This window comes from Orycteropus afer, unplaced genomic scaffold, assembly GCF_000298275.1.
Source record: "Orycteropus afer afer isolate SDZICR_OR568_19922 unplaced genomic scaffold, OryAfe1.0 scaffold00128, whole genome shotgun sequence".
In the NCBI taxonomy this organism is placed as follows: domain Eukaryota; kingdom Metazoa; phylum Chordata; class Mammalia; order Tubulidentata; family Orycteropodidae; genus Orycteropus; species Orycteropus afer.
Genome location: NW_006921715.1, coordinates 2272301 through 2283147, shown reverse-complemented (window position 1 = coordinate 2283147; position 10847 = coordinate 2272301).

Here is a 10847-nt window from a genome sequence, read left to right as displayed (position 1 = left end):
TTAGAACTAAGGTGGTGGTGAAGACAACCAAATATAACACCAAGTGCCAGAAGAATGAACAGGTCTGTCCTGGAAGAAGTGCAGCCTGAGTGCTCCTTGGAAGTGAGGATGGCCAGACACTGCCGTGTGTAGTTGGAACATGTTGTCAGAAGGGACCAGTCCCTGGAAGAACATCATGCTTGATAAAGCAGAGGGCCAGGGCAAAAGAGAAAAACCCTCAATGAGATGGACGGACACAGTGGCTGCCACAATGGGCTCACGTGGCAATGACTGTAAAGGTGATACAGGGCCAGGCAATGTTCATTTTGTTGTACATGGGGGTTGCTAGGAGTAGGAACAATGAACAACAGCCACCACGTGAGCCAAAATGTAGCTGGGTGAGAGGGTAATGAGTGGCAGGTGCTGCTGTTCTGGGTAGATGGTCAAGGCAAAACCTTTCTGAGAAGGTAGCATGAGAGCAGAGGCCCTAACGGGATGATGGTGCAAGTCACCTCGCCATGTAGATGAAGGGCAACCAGGATGAGGGAACAGAAAGTGTGATCGTGGCAGCCAGCTTGTCAAGACTGGGTCCCAGGAGCCAAGTGGAGGGAGAGCAACTCAAAAGAAGGGACTTCAATTCCCGTGTGGCCAAGCTCAACACCCCAACTCTAGGCCAGTAGATCACTGAAATAATTTAAGAAAATATTAGGATGGGAGAGACTCTTAACTGTAGATTCACCAGAAACTATACGTGAGAAGTTGATTAGATAAAGCTGTGCTTTAGAAATGAAATTCTGAGTTCAACAGCACTAGGCTGTCCAGCCAGAGACTGCCACAGGACACAGAAGGGTGCTGGGGTGTGAGGACTAGCAAAGACATGGAAGACCTAAGTGAAAAAGTTAACTTTGCCACTTATGTGCTGGAGGATTCAATAATGGATTTATTTATACAAGTTCTCTGAAGGAAGAGTGAGCAATCTACTTCTGCAGACATACCACCTTGGAAACTTAAGGAGGGGTCACTATGAGTAGGATCCAACTTCACAGCAGTGAGTTGATTTTTTTTTTGTTTTGTTTTGTTTTTTAAAATTATGATCAGGACTTGTTCTTGTTGTTGTTATTTGCCATCGAGTCAGCCCCGACTCCTAGCGACCACTCCTTGGGTTTCCGAGGCAGTTATCACTATGGAAGTAGGATTGCCCAACCTTCCTTCCGAGGAGTGGCTGGTGGGTTTGAACCGCCAGCCTCCTGGTTAGCAGTCAAGTGCCTTAGGCACTATGCTACCAGGACTTGGTACCTTGTTATCCTGAGTAAGCACTTTCCCTAGCTGTATCCCAACTCTTTCTCATGTGAATGACAATAATATCCACCTCTAATATGCATAATTAGGAGGGAATTGGTGGTCCAGTGATGGTATTCTCACCTTTCATGTGGGAGACAGGGGTTCGATTCCTGGTCAACACATCTCATTCTCAGCCACCACCCACCTCTCAGTGGAGGTTTGCATGTTGCCAGGCTGCTGAATGGAGCTCTGGTGGCTCAGTGCCTAAGGCATTTGACTGCTAACCAGAAGGTTGGTGGTTCAAACCTACCAGCCACTCTGTGAAAAGAAGACTTGGCAATCTACTTCCATAAAGATTTACTACCTTAGCAACCCAAGGGGGGTTGCTATGAGTCAGAATCAACTCGATGGCAGGGAGTTTTTGGTTTTTTTAGGATGCTGAACAGATTTCAGCAGAGCTGACAGAATAGCACAGACCAGGAAGAAACTCCTGGAAACTGCTTCTGAAAGTCAACCAGTAAAGACCCCGGGGATCACAACAGTCCAGTCTGCAGCCCATATAAGGAATGGTGCGGGGCCAGACAGCATTTTGTTCCACTGAGAGTGGGCTCACCATGAGATGGGGGTCCCCTCAGGGGCAGTTAACCACAGTGTCACACGATGACTGCCCTGAGTGCAGCTACAGATGCTTCCTTGGTTTCTGCTTCAAAATTACAGGTGACTGGACAGTGAGGCCGTCAGGGCACCTGAAGAGTTGACCACCTGGAAAGTCAACTCCTCTGGGAGTGTCACATGTCTCCAAGCTCAAAGGACAAATAAAGCCCCAAGAAGAGGTGGGGACACACGCTGCTGCCTAATCTCGGGTAGGAAAAACACCAGTGTCAGCCCTTCACATCCAGAAGCCTCCACAAATGAATGAAATGACATCTGAAAGGATGCACTGAGCACATGCAAGGTCGATATGGAGACAATGTCCGAGTGCTTTGGAAATCGCCAGAAGCCTTGTTCCAAGCCATGCATAGCACTCCCTTCTGTGCACCTAGTAAGTGTTCAGCATGAGAAACAAGCCTCCCTGCAGCACTGCCCTGCTGAAATGGACTGGGTGGGTTACAAAACAGGAGACAGGCAGGTTAAGGCTGCAGGGGTGAGTGAGAGGAAGCTTGGAGGCCTCCTGTTTGGCAATTTGGAAGCCCAGGGAACTAACTCCTTGTTGTTTAGTAGCTAATCAGTGCAATGTTGCTGAGAGCAGAGGCTAGAAGGAATTGCTCCGTCCACTCTCCCCTGGGGGAATCTTTGGCTGCCATGGTCCCCAAAGGTGTGCCTCCTATCAAAAATTGTCATCAAGACAGAATCTGATCCAGGGGTATGGAATAACTGGCTGTTCCCAGCTCTAAAGGGTTCCTCCAGCCTCCAACGCAGTGGTTGTACTCATCATCAGAAGCCCCCTGGGGGACTGGGTCATTTGTCCTTGTTGGTGTTAGGTGTCTTCAAGTAAGCTTTGACTCACAGAGACCCTGTGTACAACAGAACAGAACTCTACTGTCCTGAGCCATCCTCACAGTCCCTGCCATGCCATGCTTGAGCCCATTACTGCAGCCACTGTGTCCGTCCAGCACACTGAAGGTCTCCCTTTTTTTGCTGGCTCTACTTTACCAAGCATTATGTCCTTCTCCAGGGACTGGTCCTTCCTGACAACAGGTCCAAAGTATGTGAGATGAAGTCTCACCATCCTTGCTTCTAAGGAGCATTTGAGCTGTACTTCTTCCAACACAGATTGGCTTGTTCTTCTGGCAGTCCATGGTCTATATTCCATATTCTTTACCAATAACATAATTCAAAAACATCAATTCTTCTTCAGTCTTTCATATTACCAACTAAATCTCATCCCAACTTGCCTTCCATAAATAGCATGACAACCATGATCCACTTGTTTGACTCTTTCTCATCCCCAAGTCCAAAACACTTTGAAGCTAAGGAATCCTTTGCTCCAAGGAAACTTTAAGCAGAATGTTCAGGAAGTAGTATCTGCTCTACATTCACTTTGTTTTTCCCTTTCCTTGCTCAAGATGGGAAGGGCCTGTTGAGACTTCCTCTCTCTGCTAGGACAAGTTAAGGTACAAATGTTCATTGGTATCCTCTTTTACTGTCATTGTGGTACTTTGAAAGGAAATGATTCACCCCTTGTTAAATATGAGATTAAAGCTGTTGCAGCCTCCTACAGACAATGAGAGATGGTTGACCAGACTGACCAAGTTCAAAACTGTCCAGCTATGGGCCAGTCTTGCAGATGTGTGAACATGCTGAGGGAGGCTGAAGCAGGCCTCTCCACCAGGCCTACACTCAAGAGGAGCAACCACAGGCTAAAGGGCCATTCATATACACGGAAGTATCCCTGGACCATGAGCACAGATAAAGCAGTCCTGGCCCACTTCAGGTTCTAGCCTCACAGTTAGTGAAGATACAGGGTACATTGATGTGCCAGCACAGCCCAAAGGTGGCCCAACTCAGGTCAGGCCCTGCAATGACACAGCAACATGGAAACATAGCCCTGCCCTCCCCCTTTCCTTTATCCTTTCTTCCTTCCCCAGTAGGCTCTGGGACCCAGCAAATACTACAATCCCTTAAAGAGTTTCCCTTCACTACACTGTGATCCACCACCTGGCTGCCAGTCTGTCGTACCATGGTGGCTTGCATGTTTCTGTGTTGCTGGAAGCTATGTCACTGGCATTTCAAATATTAGGAGGGTCACCCATGATGGAGAGGCTTTAGCAAAGCTTTTAGACTAAGACTGAATTAGGCTGAGTTCTCTAGAGAAACAAAACCAGTAAAGCTGAGAGAGAGAGAGAGAGAAATTTATCTTTGGAAAATGGATCACACACTTATAGAGACTGGCAAATCCCAAGTTCTTGGATCAAACATCAAGCTGGAGGCTTTTCCTGACTCATGCAGCTACAGGGGCTGACAAGCTCAAGTTTGGTGTGAAGTATACCGGCTGTTAACTCCAATGAATGATGAATCCAAACTCACCAGGCTGAATGGTGGATTGTTCCCTCAGAGAGAGTTGTAGGCAGCACAACAGGATCCAGATCCACAGAAGACTGTCTCATTTTCCCAGGATGTCCATAAATATATTGGAAGCAGGCTAAACCCCAGTGGATTGGCTGCTCAAAGCATATACATCTGATCTCATCATGGGAATAACTCATATCACAACTGCTTAAACCACCCAGAATTGCGGTCTAACCAAGTTAACACAAAACTCCAACTATCACAGTCCACTCCTTGTCAACTTGGCAGTTGTACACATCTCCTTAACCATATGTTGTTGTTGTTGTTGTTAGGTGCCATCGAGTTGTTTCCAACTCATAGCAACCCCGTGCACAGCAGAACAAAACACTGCCCAATCCCACACGAGCTCCATGATCTCTGCTATACTTGAGCCCATCATCGCAGCCACCATATCAATCCATCTTGTTGAAGGCCTCCCCCTCTTTTGTTGACCCTCCACCCTACCAAGCATGACATCCTTCTCCAGGGAATGGTCCGTTCTGACAACATGACCAAAATAGGTGAGACAAAGTCTGGCCATTCTCGCTTCCAAGGAGCATTTTGGGTGCACTTCCTCCAGGACAGATCTGTTAGTTCTTTTAGCAGTCCATGGTACTTTCAGCATTCTTCACCAGCACCACAACTCAAAAGCATCAACTCTTCTTCAGTCTTCCTTATTCATTGTCCAGCTCTCACATGCATACAACGTGATTGGAAATATCATGGCTTGTGTCAGGTGCACCTTAGTCCTCAAGGAGACATCCTTGCTCCTCAGCACTTGAAACAGTTCCTTTGTGGTTGACTTTCCCAATGCTACCTGTCCGCTAATGTCCTGACTTCTGCTTCCATTGGCATCAATTGTAGAACCAAGCAATGTGAATTCTTTGAAAACCTCAATCTTCTCTCTATTTATTGTGATGCTGCTCATTGGTCCAGTTGTGAGGATTTTTGTTTTCTTTCTATTGAGACGTAATCCATACTGCAGACTGTATTCTTCAACCTTCATCAGTAAATGCTTCAAGTCATACTCACTTTCAGCAAGCAAAGTTGTATCATCTGCATAGCTCAGGTTGTTAATGATTCTTCCTCCAATCCTGATGCCATGTTTTTCTTCATATAGTCCAGCTTCTTGGATTATTTGCTCATCATATAGATTGAATAAGTGTGGGGAAAGGCTACAACCCTGATGCACTCCCTTCTTGATTTTAAACCATGTAGTGTCCCCTTGTTCTGTTCGAAAGACAGCCTCCTGGTCAATATACAGGTTCCTCATGAGTACAATCAAGTGTTTGGAAATTCTCATTCTTCCCAATGTTATCCATAATTGTCAATCAAATGCCTTTGCATAGTCAATAAAACACAAGTAAACATCTTTCTGGTATTCTTTGCCTTGAGCCAAGATCCATCTGACAAAAGCTATGATATCCCTTGTTCCACATCCTCTTCTGAATCCAGCTTGCACCTCTGGAAGTTCTCTGTCAATATACTGCAGCAAACGTTTTTTAATTATCTTCAGTAAGATCTTACTTGTGTGCAATATTTATGATACTGTTCTATAATTTCCACATTCTATGGGATCCCCTTTCTTTGGAATGGGTACAAATATGAATCTCTTCCAGTCAGTTGGCCAGGTAGCTGTCTTCCAAATCTCTTGGCATAACCAAGTGAGTGCCTCCAATGGGGCATCCATTTGTTGAAATACCTCAATTGGTATTCTGTCAATTCCCACAGGCTTGTTCTTCACCAATTCTTTCATTGCAGCTTTGACTTCCTCCTTCAGTACCATTGGTTCTCGATCATATGCCATATATAATCTCTAAATAAGGACAATTATAATGTCATATTTGTGCCTAACATGATACACTAACACATGTACAATTGAAATGCATTAACCTTGTTTACATTTCAAGTTTATAACAGAAGGAAACAAAAATATTTGATGCACATATATAATGAAGAAATATAACAATCACAGTCTTCATTTCTTCAACTGGTAATATGGCCATAGCTGATTCAGAACTACCTTCTTCTACCACCTATTCTGTATTTCCCTTGCCCTCAGCAGTACTTCAGATGGTCATGGTTCTTTGCCTGGTGGGATGACCCAAACCTTCATTCTTGAAGGATCTTGGCTATTAGTAGTCATATCAGAATTTGGTTGCTATAGTTTTCTGTTGACTTTAATTACAGGACATGGTAGTTCTGAGAGAAGTCCTGAAGAATCTCCTGTATTCCAGACATATTCTTCTTTACCTCCATTATGTAATGTCAATCCAATTTCCCCTTGGTAATCGGGATCTGTCACACCAGATACTGCAAAAATGCCCTTCTTTGTCTGTTGATCCAGAGGCATGAGGAAGCCAGAATGGCCAGATGGCATTCTTAACCTCCAGTTCAATGCAATCAGTATTGTGTCTCCAGGTGGCAATGTTCCTCCTTTTGGGACTAAGATGTCCAGGCCCACAGAGCATAGAGTAGCAGGGACAAGAAACAAAAATTTTTTGAGTGGATCACTAGGAGTAATAGTGAATGATACCACTCCTATTTCTATCTGTTGGTTCCTGGACCCATAAATCCTAGCTACAGGAGAAACAGCACCATATATTGGCTGGTGGTTTAGAGCATATACAGCCTCCTGGAGAACATTGCCCCAACCCTTCAAGGTATTGCCACTTAGCTGGCACTGTAATTATGTTTTCAGTAGGCCATTCCATTGTTCTATCAAGCCAGCTGCTTCAGGATGATGGGGAACATGGTAAGACCAGTGAATTCCATGAGCATAGGCTCATTGGCACACTTCATTTGCTGTGAAGTGAGTCCCTTGATCTGAAGCAATGCTGTGTGGGATATCATGATGGTGGAAAAGGCATTCTGTAAGTCCATGGATAGTAGTTTTGGAAGAAGCATTGAATGCAGGGAAGGTGAATCCATATCCAGAATAAGTATCTATTCCAGGAAGAACAAAACACTGTTCTTTCCATGATGGAAGTGGTCCAATGTAATCAACCTGCCACCAGGTTGCTGGCTGATCATTCTGAGGAATGGTTCCATATCGCAGACTCAGTATTGGTCTCTGCTGCTGGCAGATTGGGCACTCAGCAGTGGTGGTAGCCAAATCAGTCTTGATAAGTGGAAGTTGTGGTGGTTAAGTTTGTGTGTCCACTTGGCTGGGCCTGGTTGAGTGGCTAGGCAGCTGAATGCAATTATTCCACATGGTGAGATTGGTAACTAACTCCATGGTGGAATCTATTGGAGCAGCTGAGTAGCTGCTTTAGGTATGTGCTTTGGGTATATGCTTCCCATATATAAGACACAGCTTTGGAAATGGTCTGCAGCTTATGGCATGCTTGAACCCTGCATGTAGATATGTCATTGTTCAACATCATATCATGCTCTGCTGACCTTGGGACTTTCAATGGACTTGAATTAATGGCCTGCTGTGTGGTTTGGCAACATTGAGACTGTGTTTTTTTACTTGTCAACCTTGGGCTTGTTAGTCTCAGCAGCCAGAAGCTGTCTGATTGAAGAAAAGCCTCTAGCTCCAGTGGGCCAGGAGCAGGAGGCAAAGCTGAAGCCCAAGGCTGAGGCTTCAGCCTCTAGAGCCTGGCACTTTGAACTCGGACTTAAAGCCTCCAAACTGTAAGAGAACAGACTCTTGTGTGTTCAATTAGCCCATTTGCAGTATATTCTTTTCAGAGCGGTACTAAGTAACCAAAACAAAAGTCAATGTCACTGAGCTCACGCGTAACCTCCATCCCTTCACTATAGCCACTTTGTTCTTGATAGAACAATGGAATGGCCTATTGAAAACATAATTATGGTGCCAGCTAGGTGGCAATACCTTGAAGGGTTGGGGCAATGTTCTCCAGGAGCCTGTATGTACTCTAAACCACCATCCAATATATGGTGCTGTTTCTCCTATATAATGACAGGAGCAGCTGGAGAAAAAGGATGACTGCTTTCCACTGAACGTGTCATCCTGTCCACCTGATTGTTAAAGTCCTTCTCTGCTTAGGTCACCTTTTGGTGGGCATTCACATGAGACACAAATATCTTTACTCCTTTGGCTCATTCAGAGAGATCTATCCACATACCTCTTCCCCATGTGTTCTTGTCACCAATTTTCCAATCATGCTTCTTCCAAGTCCCAGACAATCCATCCAAGCCATCAGCCACAACCCATGAATCCATATACAATTGTACATCTGGCCATTTCTTATTCCATGCAAAGTGAACAGCCATATGCATGGCTCGAAGTTCTGCCAATTGGGAGGATTTCCCTTCACCACTGTCCTTCAGAGAAGTCCCAGAACGGGGCTGAAGTGCTGTGGCTGTCCACTTTTGAGTGGTGCCTGCATATTGTGCAGAACCATCGTAAACCAGGCATGAATTTTCTCTTCCTCAGTCAACTGATCATAAGGAACATAGGTGAGGCTAGGTGCAGACTGGGAGAGAGAAAGTAATGTGAATGGAGTGGAGACCATAGGCATTTAGGCCACTTCCCCAAGCAACATAATTGTGCCTTCAGGACCAGGTCGAGTCCTATCTCTGATATACCACTTCTATTTAATGATGGAGTGCTGCTGTGCATGCCCAATTATATGAATCTGTGGGTCAGACAACACTGAGTTCATGATGGACTGTTCAGGCCTCATGGTGACTTGGTGGCCCATGGTTAGGCATTCAATCTCTACCAAAGCCAAGTAACAAGCCTAAAGCTGTTTCTCAAAAGGACAGAAGTTTTCTGCAGAGGATGACAGGGCTTTGCTCCAAAATCCTAAGGATCTGTGTTGCAATTCACCAATAGGAACCTGCCAAAGACTCCAAACAGCATCTCTATCTGCTACAGACACTTCAAGCACCATTGGATGAGCTGGATTATATGGCCCAAGTGGCAGAGTAGCTTGTACAGCAGCCTGAACCTGTTGCAGAGCCTTCTAGTGTTCTGGGCCCCATTCGAAACTAGCAGCTTTCTGAATCACTTGATAATAAGGACAAAACAACACACCCAAATGAGGGATATATTGTTGCCAAAATCCAAAAAGGCCCACCAGATGTTGTGCCTCCCTTTTTAGGTATGGGGAAAGCCAGATACAGTAACTTATCCTTCACTTTAGTAGGAATATCTTAACATGCCCCACACCACTGGACCCCTAGAAATTTCACTGAGGTGGAATTTCTTAATTTTGGGGGGTTAATTTCCCACCATCTAGCACTCAGATGTCTCACCAAGAATTCTAGCGTCATTAAGATTTCTTTGTTACTAGGTCCAATCAACATAATGTCATCATATAATGGACCGGCATGATGTCTCGTGGAAAGGAAAGGCAATTAAGATCTCTATGGACTAAACTGGAAGCTCTAGTAGCATAGTGTCTAAGGCACTTGACTGCTAACTAGAATGCTGGTGGCTCAAACCCACCAGCCACTCCTCAGAAGGAAGATTGGGCAATCTACTTCCATAGTGATACCACCTCAGGAACCCAAGGAGAGGTCGCTATGAGTCAGGTCCGACTCAACGGCACATAACAACACAACAACAACAATGGACTAAATTATGACATAGTGCTGGGGAGTTGATATACCCTTGAGGAAGCACTGTGAAAGTATACTGTTGGCCTTGCTAGCTGAAGGCAAACTGCTTCTGATGGTCCTTTGAAATTGGTATTGAGAAAAAGGCATTGGCCAGATCAATAGCTGCATACCAAGTACCAAGAGATATACTAATTTTCTCAAGCAATGAAACCACATCAGGAATAGCAGCTGCAATTGGAGTCACCACCTGATTAAGTTTATGATAATCTACAGTCATTTTCCAAGATCTATCTGTTTTTTGCACAGGCCAAATAGGTGAATTAAATGGGGCTGTGGTGAGAATCACCACCCCTGCATCCTTCAAGTCCTTGATGGTGGCAGTAATCTCTGCAACCCCTCCAGGAATATGGTATTGCTTTTGGTTTATGATTTTTCTAGGTAGAGGCAGTCCTAATGGCTTCCATTCAGCTTTTTCTACCATCATAGCTTCTACTCCACATGTCAGGGACCATGTGGGAATTCTGCTAATTACTCAGTGTATCTATTCCAATTATGCATTCTGGAACTGAGGAAATCACTACAGGATGGGTTCAGGGACCCACTAGATCCACTGTGAGATGCACCTGAGCTAAGACTCCAACAATAACTTGACCTCCATATGCCCCCACTCTGACTGGTGGGCCACAGTGATGCTTTGAGTCTCCTGGAATTAGTATCAGTTCAGAGCCAAAGTCTGATCATTTCCTTTTCCCCTATGAACAGTCACTCTTGTGAAAAGACTCAGGTCCCTTTGGGGATGTGGTAGTTCAGTTTGTGTGTCAACTTGGCTGGGCCTGGTTGAGTGGCTGCGCAGTTGGATGTAGTATTCCCCATATGAGACTGTTAACCAACTCCATGGTGGAAACTATAGTGAGCAGCTGAGTAGCTGCCTTTGGGATGTGGTCTGCTTCCTGTATATAAGGAGAAGCCTTGGGGATAGTCTCTAGCCTGTGGCACGCTTGAAC